At 35.1% G+C, this 22,290-nt stretch overlaps 1 pseudogene; it reads right to left on the reverse strand.

Annotated features, from left to right (window-relative positions):
* Positions 1–1,980: 1,980 nt before the first annotated feature.
* On the reverse strand, positions 1,981–4,904 carry LOC120157915 (annotated as a pseudogene).
* Positions 4,905–22,290: the final 17,386 nt, after the last annotated feature.

Below are 22,290 nucleotides of genomic sequence, written 5' to 3' on the forward strand. Positions count from 1 at the left end.
GAAAATAGCAAACAAGGACCTAGTGACTGAAATGGAAGAACTCGGGTCAGATATAGGGACCTAAGTGGGTATTAACCCAAAACTAAGCCTATATATTCATGTTTTAACCATATTTGGCTAAAAAATTAACCCAGCCAAAAAAGCCTTTCCCCTTTCCTTTTTCTGTAACAAAGCTCCCAAACCATACGGTCGGCCACTCCATAAAAGCCTAAGGCTTTCAACGCCGGCCACACTACCCTCCGACCTGAAACCCGAGCAACCAAGGAGCCCTATCGCTACAAAAAACGACCCTAAGCCCCACTCTCTTTTTTTTACCTAACTGTCCTCCCCGGCCCAAACCTCTAAGAACCGAGACCCCCCACTTCCGATGTGCAAGCCGGTGACCTAGACTCCACCAAAGGACGCGAACGGCGAGGGTAAGTCACTTTCCTCCTCTATTCTGTTTTGTTTTCTCTTTACCCACATGCATCAACAAAAAAAATGAAGAAACCTAGAATACCTTTCGAAGGAAAGGTTTTTGCCTTTTGCTATTGCTTTTTGATTTTTTTTTCTACGAATAAAAATTACAACGGGGATTTTGATGGGTCTTATATTGCCCTTTACAAGTGAAAAACGAAAAAAAAAAGAGATTTTGCTGATTTGTGTCTTTTCTTTTGTCTTGCATGGCCAATTTGGCACTGGGGGTTGCTGTGGCTTGGAGGAACCCCTGTTGGGGTTGATTTGGTCCACTGGTCGCGACATGGCTACTTAATGGGGCACGCTTGTTGCTGGCATGGGGTGCTGTTCACGTGGCTGTCGTACGTGGTCACTGATACGAGCTACTTGGAATCGTTCGGGACCACTGCTGGGTCAATGATGAGGTGGCGCGGAGCAAGGGTCATGGGATGCTGCACGCTCATGTCGTTGGGGTTACATGTGGGAGCCGAAAGGTCATGGCTGGCGGCAGCTAGGATTAAACGAATCAGTAAGGGTTTTTGGTTACCCTAAATATGTGGGCTCGTTGGGCTTGATGTAAATTTAATGGGTTGTTGGTTATGAGTCTATGGCTATTTGGGGCTGAATGTTTTTTTTGTAAAAATAGACATTTATTTTGGATTTTTGATATTATTTGGTATTTTGGTTTTAAGTAAGAACATGCTATATTTTGGACTTTAAACACCTAAAATGAATATATGGTTACTTAAGGTTTACAAACACTATATGTTGGAAATTTCTCAAAGCCTGTTGATCCATTGCAAATATTCCATGAACTAATTTTCATTTCCACCGCCAGTGCCACTTTAATTAATTTGATCTCAAAATCCGAACTTAAAAATCAATTTGATCTCGAAATCCGAACATTTTTAAGTTGATTCTCGATTTCCTTCAATCTGTCTCGAAATGTTCAGACAAAATTCAAGTATTACAGTGTTATTTTATCCGGATAACGAGTGGTGGCACGTGACATATTATACCGTATAATAATATAAAGTAAAATAAATGTATGAGCATATATAATTTAGTTTATGTAGTATATTAGGATATAGTTTGCATGTTGAGTACCATAGCAATATAGTTTAGTGAGTATATAGTTTTCATTAAAGATCATGTATCATGTCATATTATATAGCTCATTAGATTGTTACTTGTTACATAGTTCATTAGGTCATTGCATATTATATGTCATGTAGTTCATTAGGTAGTTGCATATACATTGCATATTATATAGTTTTGTCAAATAGGTGTATGTTATATTGTGCATTAAATAATTAATATAGTTAAATAATTAGCCTTTTCTTGTTAGAACAATCCACATTAGATTAGGCCATTTCACTTTTATTTTTGCTTTTGAAAAATCAAAAACCAAAAAGAGAGTCCACTTTTATTAGTATATGCCCATTACATTTGATTTGATTTTCAAAGGCCCAAACAAATGGCCCAATCTTTTCAAACATATACATATAATCTAAAACGGTTGCTCACCATTGTTACAACTGTAGTCTAAGGAAACATCCCAAACAAATCACCGCAGTAAATGGCCTGATCGATATGTGGATGAATTTTCTTTATTTCAGTCCCAAGTTCTTGTTCAATCCTATACCTGTTGGGGGGGGGGGGGAACATATAATCAATGAATCATTTCAAATTCAATGTATATTGTACTAAAAGTTTCAACCCTGCTAGAGATATGATAACATACAAGTTAAAGCTGTCCTCGTAAGTGATCAAATTCACTGCTAATCCAAGATGACCAAACCTTCCTGATCGACCAACCTGCTCATTAAGTGGACGTCCGTGAGGATTACCAAAAATAAAGATCAATGCTGCAACTTAAAATAGAGAAAATAAAGATCAATGCTGCAACTTAAAATAGAGAAAATATTTTAGCAAACATACTCGGTGAAGGTAGGTTTCAGAGTTCTTGGAGAAGTCAAAGTTAATAACAACATTCACCGCTTGAATATCTATACCACTTGTGAAAAGATCTGCAGCAAGTATACTTACATAATTTATTATGAAATCATTCTTCAATAACGAGTATTACAGAATGCTTTATTAAGAGCAAAACCATTTTCTGCACTAGGGAGTTAATACTAGTGAAACTAAAATTAGAAGAATGCTACACGAAACAACAAAATATCAAAACCAAAACTTCCATATTGCTTAACTTGTACCACCATATGTTGGCAATCATTCAAGTTCCAATATTCACATAATTAATCCCTTAGTTTAGGATTTTGCGAAAGAGAGACATCAAAGCTAAAAGTGTGGAATAGCACTGAAAAAGATAAGCAGTAGAGGGTTCGGGTAGTAGGTTATACATTTCAGCATCCGAAAATGAAAGAGGATGAGAAGAAAACAAATGCCTGCAAGAGTATATCTAAAGAAAAAAAGCCTACAAGAAATACAGCAAATGGAAGTCCAACAATCTACACGTTTCCTAGTTAAATAATCGAATTATCCAGGAAGATTAGCTCGTATGATAAACCCACAGCATAACATACCAGTACAGACAAGGTTCCTGCATGCTCCATTGCGGAAATCATGAAATACCCTGTTACGATGGCCTTGTAGCATCTTTGCATGTATATAAAAGCAAGAATAGCCAAGTTCTGTAATTTTCTTGGCCAACAACTCCACTCGATTTACCGAGTTGCAGAAAATGATTGATTGGTTTATTTGCAGCTGTATATAAATATATTCACATACCATGAAAACAAAAGGAAAAGAGAGAAGATTAGATAAGAAGTTTATTCAAGGGAAACCTTAGGAAAAGAGTATTTAAGCAGTGGACTTTCTGCCTTTCTTCCACAAAAGCATAATATTGTGTAATACCCTTTAGGGCAAGTTCATCCATTAGATTAATAATATAAGGTTTTTGTAGATATCTGTCTTTAAAGTCCTTAACAGTAACTGGATATGTGGCTGAAAACATCAAAATTTGGCGATTTGCTGACAGTAAACAAATCACCTGCTCTACAGAAGGTTGAAACTCAGGAGACAGAAGTTTATCTGCCTGAAAGAAACCAAAACACATAACATCAAACTGTGCAGATGAAAAAATTAAAACAAGTACACTACAAGACAATCAAATACCTTCCTTTTTACTGAAACCTCTAAGAATTATTATGCTGATGACTCAACTTAATTCTAGTTGAAGATATAATATAATATAAAAAGAATAAAAAATTCAGTGTAGTAATATTAAAACTAAAGATAGAAGTGCTCAATCTTTACAGAAAAATAGACATGGGGACTCGGGGATCTAATGAAATTAGTATGCACAAAAATAAATAAAATAAATGCAGCCGCAACCAGCTTCACTAACTTCATATAGTATATCCGTTAAATTTTCCAAAGAAAGATAGAATATATGGGTTCGGTAAAGATTGAGCATTTTATCTTTAGTTTCTCATATTACTACACTGAATAAGTATTAGGAATTATATTTAAATTCCTTAAGCTAAAAATCCCAAAACTAATGCAAGAACTTGGACCATTGGATAGAATACAGTAAACCGTTGTGAAGAGAACAAGGTGCACACTAAGCACTAAAACTACTATATTGCAGTAAATAAATGTATGTGTGTTTTGTTTGTGTCTTGTACATATAGAATAAGATTACGCCATATATTCTAATAAAAACTCTTTAACTGTGTTCCAGTGTGTCCAACAAACCATGCAATTTTTTTAATTTGCTGAACAACTTCCTTTGATTGTTCGTTGCTCAAATTATTGAGAATAAAGAGTTTGATATTGTCCCCATTTTCTACTATTAAAGGTACAGTTAATTTTAAAAAAAAAGTAGAAAGTAAAGAAATTAAGAACTTCAAAAAGGTATACGTTTTCTACACCTATAATCTGGGAGTGTGTGGTTGTGTGTGTGTGGGTGTTGGGGGTTGGGGGAAGCCTAGGAGTAGTAAGCACACGAGTGATCAACTGTGCCTAGGCACACTTTGGTGCATGCCTCAACAACATGGACGATTGTAACAGGTTAAGGATACTACCACTTTCCCTTTTTAGCAAAAAAAGAAGTACAAATACTTAATTACCGGTTCAAATAGTGGCAAACACTTCTGGCCTCCTACCCAAGCAAAAAGACCAGCCATAAAAACCATTTGTCAAGATAAATAAAAAAAATATTCTTTCCTAGTATATCCAAAATGCTTCTAACTTCGTTAACTTCTCTCATGTTAAACTTGAAAGAAAGAAAAATTAAGCTGAGAGAAAAGTACAGAGAAACAACCAAATAATTACCTCATCCATGATAAGCATTGAACAATCTTTCAAAACACAAACACCCTTTTAGCAAGTTCTAGTATTCTGCCAGGGGTTCCAAGAAGCAAATGGACTGGTTGATACAAACGCAAGATATCATCCTTGAGACTGGTACCTCCTGTTGTGACCATGACTTAAATTTGTAAATGCTTTCCAAGCTCCTTGCACACTTGCGATGTCTGCAGAGCCAATTCTCATGTTGGAACAAGTATAACTGCAAAAACACATACATTGAGTAAAAACAAGAAACTAAACACATAATTAATGTAAAATTATCCAAGAGAAGCATTGACAACTTCTTTGGCGAAAAGTAAGATAATAAAATAGAGAAGGGAGGTATGAAATTGACTTGTTTCTCAAATTAAGACAAACTGAGTTCAAATGTAGAACTTATTTGAAAGATAATGTTAATGCCTGGACTGATGCAAAAAACTTGAACCTATTTGCAAGAAGGAAGACTTAATGCACTTGCTTCAGGAACTGGTACAGAATATGCACAGATGGTATTCATCTCTTTTCTACTATTTGATCGACAAACAGATCAATTGGGCCTAAAATTGATGCACATAGAAATATATTTTGAAAAACAGTGGATGAAGATTTAACCTTGAATAAAATTCTTTTCTTGGTCAATTTTTTCCAAGGCGGGAATGCAAAATGCTGCTGTCTTTCCAGTTCTGTTTATGGCTCTGGCAAGAATATCATTTCCAGTTAAAGCAATGGGAATACTCTCTTCCTGAATAGGTGAAGGTCTTTCAAAACCCTTCTCATATATTCCCATAAGAAGTTCATGTTTCAAAAGTAGTCCTCAAACTCATTTCCCTTTGTAGCTGTCACATCCTGGATATTAGATATGTGTCAGAAAAAAAATCATTAGACTTCATTAAAAAAATTCATGCATTTCCAAATACTAGTGGTACCACTCTTTCCCCTAGACATTAGATATGTGTCAGAAAAAATACAATAGATATGCTAGCAAAGATTAACTAAGCCAGATGAACTCAACGTCAGTGAACTACGTATCACTCTCCCCAAGTTAGATATATCATAGGATAAGAGGAATTAAAGAAAGTACACCTGCATTACCAGTATAATATAAGAGAACAATTTGTCCTTTGTACCATTCTAAAGATCTTAGAATAATTTATTTGTCCTATGCTGAAATTGCCTTCTAAACTATCCAATATAAACAGAGCCTTCAATGAATTGTTAAATGACAGTTCAGCTATACAGGTTAATAACAAGGAAATAGAAAATCTAATACATACATGACAAAAATATCATTTACGAACACACCACTGTTTTATATGGTGGCATCTTTAGCCTTGCCTTCCAATCATGTGAACTGAAAGTGGAAGGAGTAAAAAGGTAAACAATTGTAAAACAACGCACAATAAACATGAACTTTCAGTCTATGGAATATAAATTGTCAAATCAATGGAACATACATAGTTATATTTTTATAAATCAACGAAGTAAATAGTAATTACAGGAGCAATTCATAAATTTGCCAAGCCACATTAAGTCCTTCCTAACAAATTGGAAGTTCAGGGCTAAATCAAACCAAAAGTTATAGCTCTATCCGGCAACGCAGGACACAACACGATAGAGGGAATAACTAAAATGTGATACTAAAATGAACATAAATTCGACAGTGTGTAACCCCCACAGACCGATAAGGGTAGTCCGATCCGATCCGGAAAGTCACATTAGGGCCACCGGAGCGACCCACTGTAAAAATAGCGGAAAATTTAAAACTTTTATTGAAACGTGTAAACTAATAAAATCAGTTGTCGCTATTTAAAAATAAAACAGATTTTCAGACTCGTATATAAATCAAAATACAATTACATGCCCCCTAATCACATGTACCATACTCTGCAACAACGCCGGAAGAATTCCTTTACTGATGTCGATAACTGCACTGGTACAATTCTTTTAACCTGCAATGGTGAGTAATAGAGTGAGCTTTGGAAAGCTCAGTAATACAAAACTACCAGATGATGCTGATGAACGTGTAGATACAAATAAATATATATTTCCTTATTGTTTCTGAACATTTACAGATTTTTATGCTGAGCAGAGATCCTACTGATATTTCAGGTGGTAACGGACAATGAGCTTTCAGTTCAGAGAAATATTTCGGATGACTGAGTTCAGGAGATCAGAATAGGTTTTCTAGTGTGTTCCCAAAAACCATGTAACTTTTCAAATCTTTTTAAAACATATATATATATACCCCCATCCGTCACGAACAAAATGTGTAGGTTCCCCAGAACCATACAACCCCGTCACGTCCAGTAAGGCCCTGAGCATACAGCCGAGGAACCGGTAAGTAAGGCCCTGAGCACACAGCCGAGGAACCTCCAGGTATTCTTCCTCCAACATTAACCCCCCAAATAAAACATGTTCCGTCCGTAAACGGATATATCAAAAATCAAATCATAGTTCACGTCAAGTATCATATCAAAATCCAGGTCAAGTAACAGATCAGAATCCAAGTCAAGTATCAGATCAGAATTCATGTCAGATATCATATCAGAATCCATGTCAAGTATCAGATCAGAAATCAAATCGAAAATCAAGTAAAATATTCATGTGAGTAGGGAACACACCAGAATTTATAGATAGTATTCAAAGATATTGGATAATCTTAACAAGTAGGGGAACACGGATCTTTAGTATACCGATAGAATATCGAAATTCATAATCACTATTGAAAGAGTTCAATAACTGACAGAATCATCAGTTATTCAGAATGTGACTTGAGCTGATAAGGAAGAAATGAAGGTTCGTGACATTTATATTATATGTCGATTGATCGGATTATCGGACAACTCTTAGATGAATAGTTCCCAGAACTAATGCTTGTCGATTGGTCAATTCATTGTTCTTCCAGGGTATTTACTCTTTAATACCACAAATTCTTGTCCGTAGCCCATTTTCGGAATCATCGCTGAATAAATCTTCCAATGTTTTTATTTCATTTTCACGCTTTCACCATATCATGAAATACTGACGTACTTGATTTTGTAATTCATAATCCATAAGAACATTACATCATATATGTTCATTAACATTTCCAGATTCATCCAACTCACTTATTCAATCCTCAGTCCTCGTGGTTACTTAATTTATTTAGCATTCAAGTCCATTCCAGATACTTCGGGATTTTCCAGAGTAATTCAAGCGTTCCTGATTTTCAGACACATGTTGCACTCCCATTCCATTCAATTTGATCTTCGTGGTTAATTTGTCGAACAAACGTTCAATTCTTAGTACTGAATGCGATCCAGAGTTGAACTAAGTTGAATACTTCCAAAATTTATCATCGAGTTAAACTTAAGAAGACGAACACGTATTCCAGTAATATCTATGACATTCAGGTATTGACATAGCTTTAAGGTTGATCTACTCACTTAAATTATGTTACATTACTTTTAAAGGTAGGCCAATACTCATGCTTCTTTGGATTCCTTAATTAATCCAAGGCATTTACTTGGTATAGGTCATGAGGGTATTTTGGTAATTTTGGTGTTTAGTTTTATTCCATTCATTTCAGAGCTCGAGGATATCCAATCATTCCTGAGCTTGGTGATATTCTTGGGTCATTTCTACTATAAGGGTATTCTGGTCATTTTATAGATTCGGTGTATTTCAATCATTTCTTTTCATTCTGTCTTATTATTTAATTCCAACTTATCATTTATTCCAGACCTTTCGAATAATTCTGACACGAGAACACCCTCGATAATTTATTCTTAACTCTGAATTTTCAGGTCACTGTCTTCTCAGAAGTTACAAACAGGTTATCATGAATTTTCTGTACAAAGACAGGATTTTAACAATTAAATCCGTACTTAATCGAGTTAAGTACGAATCTTCAAAGTACTTTCTCATTCAGGGTCAACTCGGACTATTTTACCTCTCAAGGGCATTTTCGTAATTTCTTAGCCATATAATTTCGGTATTAACTCTTAACAAAAATAATATAATTTTGAGATCCTATAATTAATTGTTTTCTCGAACCTTCTCTGATCTTGAAATGATTCCTTAACAGACTTCTAGTATCTTCCATAAATCCTCTTGGGGTTAAAAACTGGTTATCCATAATTTCCAAATAAACTACATTTCTTATGCACATCGGTAGTTATATCAGATCAATATGTCTTTTCAGAGTTATTAACCAACTTTCAGGGATAATTCTTGTCATCCTACAATATAAGGGTATTTTCGTAATTTTACCCTATCAGAATATTCTCATAATTTCTCATCCAAATACCTTTAACATTTAACCTTTGATGAAATAAATTATAAGTTACAGATCCAGGTTGATTTCTTTATCACTAAGCACATAACTTGTAATTTAATTCTAACAATCCCTTAATTTCTTATAAAAGTCATCTGAATCATAATCAATTACTGAACCTTTTTACTGTATTCAGATCGAGTGTAGAACTTCATTAATTACACATATGAGACCAAACATTTACATTCATGCATTTACCAATACCAACATGTTCTATAAAGCATAAAGAGGTAGTAAAGTATTACCTCGATTTCCGTGCAATACTGATCGACCATAAAAATTCCATTCGAACACCTTGGATCTTCAATTCAACTTCCAATAATTCCTCAGATACATATCAACATAAATTATATCAGAAACGGAGCTTAAGTACGATAAACTAATCGAATCGGGTGATAAATCAATGAAAGACGACTTACCGGGTTTGAATTTGGCGAAACGGTCTTTAGATTCGGATTCAGAACGTCGAAAGCATAAAATATGACTTTTCGAAAATTTAGAATTTTTGGTCAAAATCAAAGTCAACGGGTTTGACCGGAAATTTCGAGGTCTTCGGGTTCGAATTTCGAAAAACGGACAGCGGAATCGGATTTGGAACGTCAAAAAATGTCAGGATAGGTATACTCGGTCGAAGTCAAAGGTCGTTTAATGCCCGGTCAAAGCCGGTCAAAGTTTTGGTCAATAGTGGTCAACGTCGGTCAACGGGTCAACGGTCAACGGGTCGGGTCAACTGGTCGGGTAAACGGGTCGGGTCGGGTTATGACCGGTCAAATGGGTTACAAAACCGGTCAAACCGGTCATTTTTCCTTCCCCACGCGCAGTGGCGGCGCGTGGGGGCGCGTGAACAGTGCTAAATTCCCGAAAAAATTTCTAAAAATTATTTTGAGCGATTTCGAGATACTTACAAAGCTCGGTTCACAATTTTGAACGGCAGAGAGCTCGATTTCAACAAATCGGAAACTTTAACCGCTTCACCTCCTCACGCGCCGCCGTCGACGGAGACCAAGGATGACACCGGCAAACTCGGAACGATGCAACGAACACGATGGTGTGGGAGGTGTCGTAAACGGATGACCTGATCGTCGTGAATCGATGAAAAACCAACTAAAACTGAATTATTACCGACGATACTTCCGACTGAAATTAACGACGAACGGAGACGATTCATGACGAAAGGTTTTAGGGGTTTTGTTCCTTGGTTGACAACGAACACGATGGTGGTTTCGGCTCGTCGATCGGAGGTCGGAGGGCGAGTAGATCGGAGTTGAAAGTTGGTTGATCGGAGAGGGAAAACTGGGAAAATTATGCTGAACTGCGCACGGGGAAGAGTTTTATAACTCAACCTATATAAAAATTGGGTATACCAAGAGTTTAGTCACTGAACTTCCTGCACTTCTTAAAACGGTCTGCGAACTTTAAAAATTTACAATTTAATCCCTTGTTTCTTTCAAAATACCAAATTAAATCCCCCACTTTATAATTTCTTAATTTTAGCCCCTAAATTGGGGTATTACACAGTGAGTAAGTAGTAATATTCCAGAAGAGATAATGCCAGAAATACAAATAAGGGAATTACAACAAAACAAGAAGAAATCAAAATGAACCTCGAGTCAGTGGCTTCGGATTGTATGGTCTTCTCGACCTCGTCCACGACATTAGAGTCATTGCCGCCAGGAAATTGGTTTCTTCTTAGCCAGTGCTGATGTTGTTGTTGTTGTTGTTGAAAGTGGTGGTGATTATGAGTAAAATTTGAATGTTTCTTTGTCTTCCGGTGAGGAATGGACGGCGTTTGTGGACTATTTGAGTAAAAGGGTGTCTAGGAGAGCTGTCAGGGAACTTTTTCAACACCATGGTCGTGTATTAAGGGTTTACATTCCGATCGGAGCCATTAAAATAATGTATAGGAACCATACTTTTTCCTTTGTTTAGTTCGAAAAAGAGGAGGGGTTAAAGAAAGCGATTGAGAAGGTAAACGGTACATGGATTGATGAAAAGTGAGTCTTTGTTGGGGTTACGAAATATAAGAGTAAGAGGGCTATGTTAGCAGTTAGGAGTACATCCAAGTTGATTACTGAGAAGTTGAATAGTGGTGAGGATGGTAAGAAGAGAGAAGAAATAATTGCTTTGAACATATTAAGGGACGGAAGATCATATAAGGATGTATTGGTTTCAAATGAATGGAAGAGGAATGAAAAATTTCCTATGGATAAAAGAGAAGGATGTTCGAGAAGGGATGTAGGGGTGAAGAATGTATGGGAGATGTACATCCCATCGGGTGATTCGGATTGGGTAAAACGTTCTCTTACAGGGATCATTAAACCATTATTTGAGTTGGGGTTGGTTCAAAAGAGATTGGAAAGTGATGGGATAAAGGTGAAAGTTTTTAGATGGGGTTATGCATGGAAATAATGCATGGTTACCTTTGGTTCGGTTAAAGAGCTTGAAGAAACGTGGTCGAAGAAGAAGGAGGAGTTAATGTTCTAGTTCAATTGGTTGGAATCCCTTCTGAATGATGAAGGTATTACAATGGCTTTTTGCTCGGTAGAATTATATGGCATTCCATTGTTATGTTGGAATGCTTCCTTTTTGGAGAAGCTGGTTGGAAGATGGGGAAACTGATGTGTATTCTGTATAACACGTTGAATATGTTGGATTTGTCGGTGGCAAGGGTGCTGTTGAGGGTGAGAAGTCCCTTTGACGTACCGAATTGGATAACTTTAGGTGGTTATGGGAGATCATACAAAGTTACTATTAAGAAACGGTCTTCTTCTAGGATGCCGGTGGTACCGTCAGAATTAATTTCAAATAGGGGGTTAGAAAATAGTGTCGGTGATGGTGCAGCTTTCGGCGAGGAGGGGGAAGGTAGAGAAGTTGGGGTGGTTTAAAGAAGTGATCTGGAAGCAAAGGAAACACGTCTAAGGGTTGACAAGTGGCTTGATGGGACTGAGGTAGCTGGAAATTCTGGTGGCGGAGAAGCTTGATGTCAATGCAACAGGAAAATCATGGGGAACATGATGAGAGAAGTCTGTCATATTTTTTTTGACTTAAGTAGGGACTTTAGAGGGGACTTTGAGGGGATTGGTCTGAGGGAAAATTTGAATTTGGGGGCTAGTGGTCAAGCCCACTCCGATAAAACCAGTGAGCCCACCTATCCCATAGGAAAAATAATTCCATCTGGGCCTACTGTTAATTACAGATTATGGGCTTTAAGAAGTATATGGCTGGTAGTGAGGAACATATAAGTGAGCTAGATGGTATGGGTAAGGTCAGATATAATGGAGTTAAGGAAATAGGAAAAGTTGGTATTACTTGTAATTCGACAGATAAAGGGAGTGGATCAAGGAAAGAATATGCAACGTTAGTTTCTTCACAGGGGTATTTAGGAGAAAAATCATTGGAGAATGAAACTTCACGTTCTGAGTGCAATGGATATGCTAGAGATTTTGTAAGGAACAACAGTAAAGATAAGAGATATGAGAGAGTTTATAGGAGAGTCGGGGGTGTTAAAGACAAATGTCAATCTGAACTGGGGGATATGACTTTTACAGTTTCAGAAGATGCTGAAGAAATTAATGCTACATGGGAAGTGGGAAATCTCTTAGGTATATCTTTTAGGGGGAAAAAGCGGTGGCTGAAAAATTAGCTAAAATGAGTAAAAGGTGTGGGGAGGAGGAAGGTTGATACACTTTTCTTCATCTAAAAGGGGTGGTATTGTATTAATGTTAAAATTTTCTATTTTGTCTTGGAATGTACGAGGTTTAGGGAGGAAGGAGAAAGTGAGGGAGGAAGAAGAAAGTGAGGGGAAAAGAAGCCGTTAGTGGTATTCCTGCATGAAACTAAAATGCAATTGATGAACCAATCGTTGTTGAGGAGAGTGGGAGGGAGTTTCTTAAAAGGTAGTGTGGTTGCTCCTTCTGTGGGAACTGCAGGGGGGTTATTTATTCTGTGGAAAAAAGAGAAGATTGATGTTGTGGACCAGGTTGTGAATAGGAGATTTGTTGCGGTTTTAGAAAAATTTAATGATTCGGATATTAAATGTTGGTTTGTTAATGTCTATGGTCCTACAATTGAAGTGGATAATGAAGGTTTTTTACTGAGTTGTTGTCGTTTGTTGAACAAGCTGGTGGACCTATTTGTGTAGGAGGAGATTTCAACTTTTATTTGATTCCTGAAGAGAAATTAGGTATGAATCAAAATTTTCATACAATGAAGGTTTTTTCAGATTTTATTCAAATGTCAGATTTGATTGATCTTCCTATGAGTGGGGGTACATTCACTTGGGGAAATAATGGAGAGGAACAATCAGTTGTGAGGTTGGATAGGTTTCTGGTGGATTCAGTGTTTTTAAATTTGTTTCCGAGAATTTCTCAAATATTGCAGCCACGTTCTATTTCTGACCATAATCTTGTTTTGTTGGAGAATGTTTCATTTGATTGGGGTCCTCAGCCTTTCAAGTTATTTAATTATTTGTTGGAGGACGTTAGCTTCCAGGAGATGATAAAAGTTAAGCTTGGGGATTTGAAGAGGAAGAATAGGCACAGAGGAATTTTTTGGTTATTGAAACATATTAAGGTGGTTGTTAAAGAATGGTCTGAAAGTAAGCATTTTGGACTCTCAAAAGGAATAATAGAGTTGGAAAATTCAATACATGAGATGGATTTGGCGAGGCAGAAGAGTGCAAAATCGGTGGATTTCGATCGGATTGTTATAGCAAAGAATGAATTATGGAAGCTTTACCAAAGTGATGAATGAATATGGCATTAGAAATCGAGGTGTAAATGGTTTTTGGAAGGGGATCGTAATTCTCGATTCTTCCATCAATATGCAGCAAACATGGGTAGGGTAAATTCTATTCTTTCCTTAAAGATTAATGGGGAAGAATGTTCGAATCCTGAAGAAATTAAAGCCCATATTCATGATCATTTTAAAGAGGCTTATAATTCAAGGAAAACGTTAGAGGCAGTGGAGATTAATGTGAACTTTGTTAAGATTTGTCCAGATATGGCTCAGAGGTTGGAAGTGGAATTTACAGAGGAGGAAATATGGGGCATTGTGTCTGAGGTGAATCCGAATAAAGCCTCTGGGCCAAACAGGATGAATTTGGGATTCTTCAAAAAAATTTGGACTTAATTAAGGATGAGGTAATTAGATTTTGCAGGGATTTTTTTGCTGGAAAACAATGGGAGAGAGGAATTAATCATTCTTTTATTACGTTAATTCCCAAGAAAGTGGGTCCTTATTGCATTGATGATTTTTGTCCCATTAGTCTCGTTAGGGCTCTTTATAAAATCTTATCGAAGACGTTAGCTAGAAGACTTAGATGGTGCATGGAGTATTTAATAGGGTCTTCACAGTTCGTGTTTATTCCGGGAAGATATATTCTGGACTGTTCTTTCATTGCTAATGAGGGTATTTATTATTGGAGGGAAAAGGGTTAGCAGGTGTTGCATTCAAAGTTGATTTTAGGAAAGCATATGATTCGGTTGACTACTCTTTGCTTATAAAAGTCATGGAGCTAATGGAGTTTGGTGAAAAGTAGATTTCATGGATTAGAAAGTGTATTTCAACTGCTCCGGTTTCTGTTCTTGTAAATGGTTCACCCACAGAGGAATTTAAAATTTCTAAAGGTCTTCGTCAAGGGTGTTCCCTATCACCCCTACTTTTTAACTTGGTGGGAGAGCTACTTAGCCGTATGTTGTCAAAAGCGATGAATTTGGGGTTTTTTGTCGGTTTTACCATAGGAAATCATGGGCAGGCTTTTAATATTTCCCATTTACAATTTGTTGATGATCTTTTGATATTTTGTGGAGCTTAAATCAATCAATTGAAGAATGTTAGGAGGGTATTGTTGATTTTTGAATTATTATCGGGTCTTGAGATAAATTTGGTTAAAAGTAAGATTTGTGGGATTAATGTGGAGAAGGGGGTGTTAAACGAATGGCCTGATTCTATTGGTTGTTTAGTAAGTTCTTTCCCATCCGATTATCTGGGTATTCCTCTAGGTTCTAAGAGAAATTCAGCAGCCTTGTGGGAACTAGTAGTGAGGAGATTTAAATCTAAATTATCCGGATGGAAAGCTTCATCGTTTTCGTTGGCTGGCAGAACTGTGCTTGTTAAGTTGGTGTTGAGCTCTCTGCCATTTATTTTTTGTCAATCTTTAAAATTCTTTCCTCGGTTTTGAGAGTTTTAAATTCTATTATAGCAAGATTTATGTGGGGAGAGTCGGGTGAGAGGAAAATATATATTGGATGAAGTGGTCTTCGGTGTGTTTGCCTAAGAATTGTGGTGGGCTGGGGATCTCTAATCTACAACTAGTTAATAGAGCTTTATTAGGCAAATGGATTTGGAAATTTTCTGATAAAAAAGATCTGGATGAAAACAACTGATCTGTTGTAAATATAAATTGGACTGTAATGATTTGTTTTTTAAAGTGGTTCCAACCCAAGCTTCTTGGTTATGGAAGAATGTTGCCCAAAGTTGGATGGTAATGAATGCGTTTGATAAGGTAGCTCGGAATAAATTGGTTTTGAATGTCGGGGATAGGAAATCTATTTCATTTTGGCATGATGTATGGATTGATAGGGTATCACTTAAGGTTAGGTTTCCTAGACTGTATGCTTTATCAGTGAATAAAGTGGAGAAAATTTCAGATTTTGGTTTCTTTTGCTCTAAAAAGTGGATTTGAGATATAAAATGGATGATGAATTTGCCAAATTGGGAAGTGGATATATGGATTGAATTTATGACATTATTGGATTCTGTTAATGTAGATCACAGTCAGATGGATTGCTTATTATGAAAAGGTTGTGGAGATGGGGTATATTCGGTTAGGTCATGTTTAAAGGGTTGGTTCGAGATAGTGGGGGTTGAACAAGTTTGGAGTCCGATGGTGTGGAGTGGCCTGGTTCCTCCTAGGGTAGAATCTTTCCTATGGCAGGTTTTAAACAAAACGTTGGTTGTGAAGTGCGAGTTAGCGAAGAGAAAGGTTCCTGTGTAGTTGATTCGTTGTGCATGTTTTGTGGGTTGCTTCTTGAAACGATTTCACATCTATTTTTTACATGTAATGTTTCCTAGATGTTGTGGTGTAGATTCTTAAGAATTTGGAATGTTCAATCATGTTTACATTTTGGCCTTGATTTTTTCATGTAAGTTTGGTGGGGATTGGTTTTGAACTCTAATATTTGGAAAGTTATTCTTGGGGTTGTTTTGTGGTCTATTTGGAAGTACATAAATATGATAGTGTTTGAAGGTGGGTCTTTGGATCAGATCAATCTGTTTTCTATGTTCTTCGATTATCTTATAGGTGATCCTTCGATTGCGGATAGATGTGGAAGTTAGGGGAATAGTGTGGTCAATCGGGTTCGGTGGGTTCCGCCTCCTGAAGATTTCTTCAAATTAAATGTGGATGGTGTTGTCACAGATGATTGGATGAAAGGTGGCATAGGAGGGATTATTAAAGATTCAATGGGTTCTACGTTGGCTTCATTCTCTGAGGCTGTAGGTAAAGGGCCTCATACAGCTGCTGAAATGTTGGCCATTATTAAGGGTTTGAATCTTTTCTTTGATTTCCAATAAGGTAGCAAAGGTAGACTTGTTGAGTGTGATAGTCTTGTTGTGGTTAATTGGATTAAGAATTTGGGGGTTGTCCGAATCAACTGTGTTTGTTGTTGAATGGAATTTTAGAGTTTATTAGGGATAAGATGTGATGATCAGGCATATTCCTAGAGGGGAAAATTGGGAGGCTGATAAGTTGGCTAAATAATGCATTGGATGAGAAGGGTTGTTTGTAGGCCCTAAGGTGTATTTATGAGGGGTTTTGTTTCATTTGGTTTTGTGGTTGTATGTTTCTGATGTAATCTAAGTTGTAATTTTCAATGGTTCAATAAAATTTATGAGACACTCTTTTCCTCCTTCCAATGTTCGATGAAACATTCATATTTCGTTGAGTATGAAGGGGGTTTTTAATGAGGTCTCCCTATTCTATAAAAAAAATTCCTCTGCACGTACTGCAATTGCGACAACCTCGAATGAAAGCTAGAGTTCGCGTTCAGTCCACCTCCCCGACCATCGTCGATCCCCGGTGGATACCTTCCTCTACTATCCATATCACAGCTATAAACTCCCAAAAAAAAAAGATTCGAAATCCTAATAGAAACCTAAATCTATACACGGACTACAAAATTTTAATGGTAGAAAACTCAAAGAACCAGACCTAAAAGGTGCGCCTAAAGTGCGGGGTGCTTATAGGCGTAGAACTAAACGCCTCTAAGGCCATAAGCGAAGTGACCAATGAAAGGCTCTCTTAGGCGCTCAAAGGCGAACACTTTTTGAAGATGCGTTGGGCGCACCACTTCCACCTCTTTAGACAATTAGAGAATTGGGAATTAAAAAGAAGAGGGAATGATGCAGGAGGTGAGATGGAGAGATATAGTTAGTCTAAGCCTGTTATGTTAGTTTCTTTCTTTTAGCGCCGCTTCTGCTTCTTTAGAGGGAATTAAATAGTAACTAACTGTTGCAGCAGGTGAGTGGAGAGAGGTCCCAGCTTCCTATGTCGGTCACTCTCGTTCTTGTTAGCACCGTTTTTGCCACTTTAGATTAAAAGCATATTGAGTGCTATAGTCAGCAGGTGAGGTGGAGAGACATGGTTGCTCCAAACCTCTGCTTTATGTTTGTTGATTAAAATCATCTTTATTTTAAATAAGGGTAACTACATAAATTGTCACTAATCTTTCGTTTTCTCATCGGAGTTTCAAAACTAATGAATTAGTCATTAATGTTATTAGTTTATAATAAATTAATCACTAACGTTATCGATTTATAACAAATCCATCCATCAATATTAGTAGTTGCTAACTTGGGTGACATAAAGCTAATATGGTGTGTTAACTACTGAGGTGACACAATTTAACCATAAAAATAATAATTTTGACTAGTCTTTTTCTTCACTCTCCCTTCCCCACACTTTTTTTACCTCTTCGAGCACCAAAAACTAAAAATATATTTCATATAAGAGAATAAATGAACATATTTATACTGATATAAGTATGTGTTAATTGCTAAAATATTGAGAAATGTACATATTTACATCGGTGTAAGTATGTGATAATTGTTACACTTTTTTTATTTTATACATGCTACATGTATGAGTTGTACAACGAAATATCATATCAAATTATTTGATAAAAATAACATAAAACATAAAAAATTATAATATAGAAAACATTTTATGAAAATTAATACTAAAAACTAAACTCAACAAAATACATACAAAAATAAAACTTGAATCAAACACTTACATAATATATACTCAAAATAAAATAAAAATTTAGTATTTTTTTACTTTTTATTGTATGCATCATATTATTTTATAATAACAAATATTAAAAGATTTAGAACCACGATAGAAAACCAAAAGAAATAAAATAAAGGGTAAATTATATAAATGGTCCCCTGACCATATGATACTGCTTTGTTGAGTCTTTCGATTATTAAAAGTTATAAAATGGTCACTCGACTATAAGGAGTTGCTTTGTTGAGTCCCTCAAATATTAAAAGTTACAAAAAGATCACTCGGTTATTCATTATGTTCTAAACTCATCATTTTTTGTTGAAACATTAACGATGTCTAAGTTGGAAATTAACATGCTGACTAAGATATGATGGTCGTTTGAGATTTTGAGATCAAGTTTTATCATATCTCAGTCAACAGTTTAACATCCAACTCAGACTGTTGTTAATTTTTTAACAGAAAAGTACAAGTTTGGAACATAATGAATAGTTGGGTGACTATTTTGTAAATTTTAATTGTCGAATGACTCAACAAAACAACTTCCTATAGTCGAAGGATCATTTTATAACTTTTAATAGTCATGAGACTCATCAAAATAGTCTCCTATAGTTAGGTTACCATTTGCGTACTTTACCCTAAAATAAATTTATATCAATGTATACAACACTTTACATCGGTGTAAGTACGTATTCGTTTTCTAAAAAAAGAAATTTTGTTTATTGTCGGTGTCTCTGTGCATCACTTAATACATACATATTCTTTGTTGATTTTTTTTACTATGATTATACCCCTTACAAAGCTCATTCACTCTGCTCGTTAACACATCTGGATTGTGTTTTCAAAAGAAAGTCTCCACGGAAGAACATCTCAACATAAGATGTAATGGACCTGGCGTATTGTATTCCTAAAAAATCATAATCTTTTGACATAATTTCTAGCATACCCTACTTGATTTGATAGAATCAAAGTTGATTAACAACCGACCACAACAACAAGATTTGCCTATCATGTCAACTTAAGAGTGATTAGGGATGAACACAAGATTTTATGTTAGGGAACGAAAATAAATTATCAATAGAAAATATTTAAAATATATGACCATTTGAAATTTGCAGGGGACTGTCCCTAGCAGCAGCCCCTCTAGTTCATCCCTATGAGTAGTCATCATAATTTGGTTCACAAAATATAAGATTACTATTAGAAATAAGATTATTGGAATGTTACATTACTTAACATATGAATGAGAATGTTGTATTACTTTGTTTGATTTGTTTGCCAACAATCTAAGATTATAATGTTTGTTTGAAGGAATATAAGATAAGAAAAATGTATGTTTTACCAAGGTATACTTGAGATATATTTTCTTTCTTAACAAGTTAATTTTTTCATATTAAAGTCAAAATATTTACATATAATTTCATAGAAAATATAATTTTATATTCTCTAATATATATATATATATATATATTCAATAAAATTTATACACAAATAACTTAATATATATATTTTTTAATTTTTTAAAAATATAGAAACATACTTACACCAATAAAATTATGTGTTTATTTCTAAGTACTAAGATATTGAGAGATGTATATACTTACACCAGTATAAATATGTGTTAATTGCTACGATATTGAGAGATGTACATACTTACACCGGTGTAAGTATGTGTTAATTACTAAGGTATTACGAAATGTACATACTTACACCGGTGCAAGTATATGCTAATTGCTAAGATATTGAGAGATGTATATACACTAGGGTAAGTATGTGTTAATTGCTAAGATATGATAATCGTTTGAGATTTTGAGATGAAGTTTTATCTTATCTCGGTCAGCAGGTTAACATCCAGCTTAGACTGTTGTTAATTTTTAACAAAAAATGACGAGTTTAGACATAATGAATAGTCGGGTGACCATTTTGTAACTTTTAATAGCCGAATGACTCAACAAAGCAACTTCCTATAGTCGAGGGACCATTTTATGACTTTTAATAGTCAAGGACTCATCAAAGTAGTATCTATAATTAGGGGACCATTTGTGTACTTTACCATAAAATAAATTAAAATCAATCTATGTAACATTTTACACCGGTGTAAGTATGTGTTAATTGTAACCCTTTACACCAGTGTAAGTATGTGACCTTAACATGTTGTTGCTCTACCATGAAAAGCCGACTGATTATCGATAAATTATCGCCTACGACTTTCCACCAAAATTAAAAGAGATTGTAATGTCATCAACTGACACAATCACCTATGTTCTATATGGAGTTTCTTTTTTGAGTCCCTCGAGTATTAAAAGTTATAAAATGGTAGCCCGACTATAGGGAGTTGCTTTGTTGAGTCCCACAAATATTAAAAGTACAAAATGATCACCTTTAACATTATATACTATTCAATTATTTCATGTTTGAGTCTTTATAAGGTCATTTATTACCATTAACTTTATTATAAATTTATGTTTTGTATACTAGACAAATTTAGTGGTCTAGCTTAGTGGTTAAGACACTTAGTTTTTCAACTTGTGTCTCAGGTTCAAATCCCACCAATAATGGTTATTGATTTAATTTATTTTCCATTCATTCAATTGGTCAACACATGCAACTACTTGATTGAATGGAAAATTTATTAAATAAAAAATATTAAAAAAATCCAATTACACAGTAACACATGTCACCATCGAATTGAAGATTAAATTTATTTAATCAAATAAAAGTTAGGATCAAATTAATAGAAAGTGTAAGTAATGAAGACTAAATGTATAATTATACAAATTTTATTAACTGCCACATGCACACATCATCTCCTCCGTTAATATTTAACGGCAGGTGACTTAATTGACAAGATTTAAATAGTTAGGTCACCCGATTGATAAAATTGAAAAATCAATGGTTAAAGTAAAAAGGATAGATAGTTAGGTGGTCAATGGAATAGTTTACCCTAAAAATAATGTTTTATAAATATTATATTTTAATTAAATTACATTTAGATTTTAACTAATTTATATTTATACGTTTAGTACTTTATGATTTAAAGCTTTTATAATTTAATTTAATGGTGTTCATCGACGACTACGACTTTCCACCAAAATTAAAAGAGATGTATTGTCATCAACTGACACAATCACCTATGTTCTATAGGTAGTTTCTTTGTTGAGTCCCTCGACTATTAAAAGTTATAAAATGGTAGCCCGATTATAGGGAGTTGCTTTGTTGAGTCCCTCAAATATTAAAAGTACAAAATGATCACCCGACTATTCATTATGTTCTAAACTCATCATTTTTGTTGAAACATTAACGGTCATCTGCTTTGGAAATTAACATGTCGACTGAGATATGATAGTCGTTTGAGATTTTGAGATAAAGTTTTATCATATCTCAGTCAGCAGTTTAAAATCAAACTCAGATTGTCGTTAATTTTTTAACAGAAAATGACGAGTTTGGAACATAATGAATAGTCGGGTGACCATTTTGTAACTTTTAATAGCCGGATGACTCAACAAAACAACTTCTTATAGTCGAGGGACCATTTTATAACTTTTAATAGCCAATGACTCACCAAAGTAGTATCCTATAGTTAGGGGACCATTTGTTTATTTAAGGTATGAGTATGTGTTAATTGTAACACTTTACACCGGTGTAAGTATGTGACCTTATCTTGTTGCTCTACCGTCAAAAGCTGACTGATTATCGATAAATTATTGACTACAACTTTCCACCAAAATTAAAAGAGATGTATTGTCATCAACTGACATAATCACCTGTGATATATCAACAATTTCAAACATTACTTAATTTGTTGGGTTTTTTTTCATTTTATTTATAGAGATAATATTTTAGTGTATTGTTGATATTAAGTCTTATATATTTCGGAAAATCATAAAATGTCACTTTATCAATTAATAAATAAAAAGTTTCATGGAAGATTTATAAA

Source organism: Hibiscus syriacus, unplaced genomic scaffold, assembly GCF_006381635.1.
Source record: "Hibiscus syriacus cultivar Baekdansim isolate YM2019G1 unplaced genomic scaffold, ASM638163v2 tig00111278_pilon, whole genome shotgun sequence".
Lineage (NCBI taxonomy): Eukaryota > Viridiplantae > Streptophyta > Magnoliopsida > Malvales > Malvaceae > Hibiscus > Hibiscus syriacus.